Here is a 4786-nt window from a genome sequence, read left to right on the forward strand (position 1 = left end):
TTCTTGCAAAAAAAACACAGATGCTGTAAAAGTTGTTAAAAAATTAAAAAGAGCAACCCGTCTATGCTTAGACTTGACGCCCCGCACATTAAGGGAAATTCCTTTTAATTCTGCATCCATGATATTATTTAAAAGGTACCAGCATGACCAGAACACTCACTCAAACTCATATCCCCGCCCTCTGAACCGATGGTAATTAGGGAGCCTTCTGGAGAGGAACTTCCATCGCTCAGGCAGGAGCCTGCAGCCATGCTCGGGTAGTCTGGCAATCCAGCTTCTGAGATTTTTACCTGGGTCTCCATGCCCTGACCATAAAGTTCGTCGTCCTCTTTGTCAGGAGGGTCACCAGTCAGTCCTGATGCTCCCCCCTCCAGGTCCTGGGAGGTCCCAGGCCTTTCTTCAGGGGGAGGTTGCGCACAGGGAAGGGAATTGGGGGTCCCCAAGGAAACACTCACCTCCCCAACCACCTTACCAGGCGGGGGGAGGCTACATGAGGAGTCACGTCTGCCTGCTCTTGATGGGCAGACGTTTTCATCGGCTCCTCAGGTCCCCTAACAGGAGACCGCCCCTCTCTCCCCGGTCCTTTCCCCTTTCTGACCACCTCCGACCACGTACTTTCTCCAGGACTTTTATCCAGCTTAGGAGACCCAGGCTGCCGAGGTTGCCCTAACTCCCCTGTACGACCAACCTTTTGGGGAGTCACAGGCTTTCTTAACCGCGCTTCGACCTCGGCTTTTCTCTTATTTATATGCCTCTCCTTTGCGTTTAATGGACCACCCGAGCACTCCTTCTGCTTATTCTCAGTTTTGGCCCCTTCACCACTCGCACCAGGGGCCTTGGGCTCCTGCCTTACCTCCTCATCTATCGCTTGTTCCTCCCCTTGAGGGAGGGTCTGGTCAGCTGGTTCTTGTGGGGGCGCCTTAGGTTGCTCTGTCTTCCTGTGGGGACAAAAACGATATGAATGACCAACCCTCTGGCAGAAAGTGCACTTTTTTATCATGTGGGCATTTTTTGTTGGAGTGTTGGGTGCTTCCGCAATTCCTGCATTGTGCCTCGCAGTCTTCATTGGTATGGCCATATACCCCACAGGTTCTGCAGAATTTTGGCATCCCCATATAGAAGAGGTCGCCATTAATTTGTCCCAATTTAAAACGGGCAGGTGGTAATTTCACTCCGGAATAAAACGTGGTGTCTTTGATAAAAGTTACTAAAAACTTCCATTTTGATGTCCAGATGCCACACTGGTTCAGAACTTTCCCTCTATATTGGACCTCTTTGAAATACAGAGATAAAAACGTCTCTAATTCCCTCTGGTCCACATAAGAGGAGTACATTTTAATCACTACGAGTTTTTTCTCATCGAAGGCGTGCTCAACAATCCGGATACCCTGAAGCCTGGGATCATCCTTCATTTCCTCAGCTCTTTTCAAAGCATCATGGAATATTCAGTCTCCCACGAAAGTAACATCATAAATACCTCGCTTAGGGTAATCCTGGATTGCAAGGATCTCATGTGTCCGTACACGTAAAATATCCCGCAACACGATCTCCACGATGAAACACAGCACCTTCAAATTATTGTCCTGGTGGACACCTCCGGTGAAGAGGATCCTCACCAAGTTCTTGAGCCTGGCGTATTCAAGCACGAAGCCGGAATCGCCGTCCATTGTCGCCTGGCAGCAGCAACGCCCTGATCCGAGGCTGCACCTTCTGGGAAGTATAAAACCACCAGAAGTCCGGGGATCGCAACTAGTTACCCTGGGACTAAGTCCTCTCCCCAATAGCAGCAAGTGGGTGAAGCCCGGGAAAAAAAATTCCCGGACAATCCCACAAGGCCGAGGAGAGGAGTACCCGAGTGTCCTCAACTAAGACCAAGTGCAGAATCAGAAACACATACACTTGATTTTAGCCAAAAGCCGAGAAGCGATACACAGTCGGCCTCGACGACTGGGCCGCTGCTCCACAATGCAGAACATTTCTCAAGGCAACAGCCTACAGGCCCCAGCCACAGTCCAGGAGGCTTCTTTCTCTCACAAACCAGGGAGAACGTGTGTCCTCCGCTCAGCAATCACCATCATGCTCCTCTTCGCGTTCACCATCTGCATAGCACCGCCCACCCGGTGCACGCCCACTTTTGGCCACGCCTTTTCTTCGCACGCAAGTCCTGGTGCCAAAGCACGCCAAGCAAAAAGACAGATAGGTGGAGTGAATGGAGCAGTAGTGAAGAGTTGTGTGTGAGAGAATTAGAAAAAAAAAAAAAAGGCATGCATTGTTAAGTGTTCCGTCAGGGCCCCTTGTGACGTCATCCAGTGACCTGACCAGCCACCTGTGACACGTGCAGTGTTCCATCCATTGTCCAGACAAGGTAGGTCCAGCTGCTGCTGGTACATAGGAAGTGCTGGACTACTTTTTAGCCTCTAAGTAATCCAGTTCAGAAGATCTACAAGAGGGAGACACAAGCAAACTTAACTAATTTACTAAAGCACTGGAAAAGCAAAATGGTTACATCCAGCCAACTTGCTACAAAAGGGTCAATTTCCAGGAACAGCACAACAGACCAATCAAACCCAAGGTGCGTGGAGGTCCAAACACTTCATTCAGGTGATAAATAAGCCAATTAATCGATCAGTCTTAATTGGATTTGGGGTGTGAGGAGACTGGCTGGGTTGGTTGGTGCTGGAACAAACCGACAGCTGCTGCATTAATTAGGAGATTGACAGACTAGATGCAGGTACGCAGCAAGCAGCAAAACACTGACTGGGCAGGGAAAGAAAAAGCTGAAGTGCAGACTGAGGCAGGACACAACCAACTTTCCACTTGCTTGCTGAAAGTAGGAAGGATGCTTGCAATCAATTTCATTCTGTTTTTTGATACTGGATTAGGAAGGGGTGCACCGGTCCTGGAGGTACTGCAATACCAGGTCAATGCGTGGAGTGGACAGAGCAAGCTCTTTTTCCATCTCCCTGTTCGAAAAATCCATTTAATATATGGTCCCCAGATAAGAGACGTATCAGATATTAAACTGATCAGAACAGATTTTTATTTATTTTTTTCCGCCATTCAGTTCAAAGGTTGCTCCTACATTAAAACTTACATCCCCAAAGGGAATAACAGGCAATAAGTTCTTTAGGATACACCTTTAACACATCCTCATGGCAACAAAAAATTTTCTTATTTTATTTACAAAGAAAAGTACCTCAAACCTTTACCAAATGTCTCCATTTGAGAAATTTCCAGCTACCCTCTGCATCCAATCCCTTCTCCATATCCCACTTATACAGAAAATATAACTTATCAAGCACCTAACACATCCACTCACTTCCATCTTTTCCTTCCTATAAACATACAAGTTCCTACAGTCCCAAAGCACCTCTTTCACACATGTCAAAAAACAACCATAATAACCTGTCTTTCCCTCTCCCTAATTGGCACAAAGCAAACATAACAATATCATACTTCAATCTTTTCACACCAGTCAGTTCAGCACACAAACCACTCAGCTCACCCCATACCTGTTTCACAAACGCACACTCCTAGAATAAATGACCAACACTCTCCTCATCACCACACAAATCTCTCGGACACATATCAGATACCACTAAACCTTTCCGCTTCTGTACACTCCTAAAAGGTAAGGCATTATGCATTGACATCCACATCAGATCTCTCTATTTGAAGTCTCCAACCTATCTAACTTTTCCCACACAATCTTTGTCTCATTCAAACTCAGCCCATCAATCGTACACATAAGTTTCCTTTCACATCTCCCTTTCACTTCTCCTTCAAAAAATCTTCTTTGTGCACATCCTCTAACTTATATTTCTTAATGAAATTCTTAGCATACTTGTACCATACACTATTTTTAAAAGCAACAGGCCTACTTTCTATCCTGTTCCTCCCATTCCAAATGGCGCAACATGTTCCCAGCTATGTACTGGAACATACAAGCCGTATTATTGTCTTTTCAAAGTAGTTTAACTAGGAAACGTATAAAATTAAGGCCCCAAAAAACTTCTAGGTCAGGAAAGTTTAATCCACCTAGCTTCCTTTTTTTAAACAAATTTTCTCTTAGTTTTTTCAAATTTTCTCTTAGTTTTTTCAATACAACTCCCCCAAAGAAAAATAGCAAGTGATCTTTCTAAATTTTTTTACAATTTACCTGATGGAGGAAAAACCAAATCAATATAAAGATTCATAGGTAAAATTACACTTTTTACCACTAACACCTTTCCCGAAAAAGGACAGGTCCCTCAGTCTCCACATCTCTAACTTTTTTGTAATCTTTGTCCCCAGTTCCAGCTAACTATCTTCTCCTCTCAGTCTCTCATCAAACTCCACACCCAAGATTTTAATACTACCTGACATACAATCCATATCACTATCACTCAAGGCACCCGTCCAAAAACCTTTCAACTTACTCTTCCCCCAATTGATCTTAAAGGAAGATGCTATACAAAACAAGTTAACTAACAATTTCACCCTTTGCACATCATACTCAGAATCACACAACACACACACATCATCCATATAGCTCAAAGCTTTCACACAATTACCCCCACTCCCCGGCACAAAAAAACCTTTAATGACTTTATCCATCCTATTATCTATTATCCATTTGTAATAAGGGCTCCATCGCACAAACAAAAAGAATTGGCGACAAGTGGCACCCCTGCCTAACCCCAGACTTAATTTCAAAAGGAAAGGTCAGAAAACCATTTACTTGTACCCTACTGCAAGAACCCTCATACAAGCCAATTAACAATTCAACAAATCTCCCAGGCACACC

At 44.9% G+C, this 4786-nt stretch overlaps 1 non-coding gene across 1 annotated transcript; it reads right to left on the minus strand.

Moving 5' to 3' along the window:
• Window positions 1–2883: 2883 nt before the first annotated feature.
• LOC122942789 lies at window positions 2884–3075 on the minus strand. Its single transcript, XR_006390711.1, has one exon. It is a non-coding gene; the product is annotated as a U2 spliceosomal RNA (small nuclear RNA).
• Between the last annotated feature and the right edge of the window lie 1711 nt (window positions 3076–4786).

The sequence above is a fragment of the Bufo gargarizans genome, chromosome 6 (assembly GCF_014858855.1).
Source record: "Bufo gargarizans isolate SCDJY-AF-19 chromosome 6, ASM1485885v1, whole genome shotgun sequence".
In the NCBI taxonomy this organism is placed as follows: domain Eukaryota; kingdom Metazoa; phylum Chordata; class Amphibia; order Anura; family Bufonidae; genus Bufo; species Bufo gargarizans.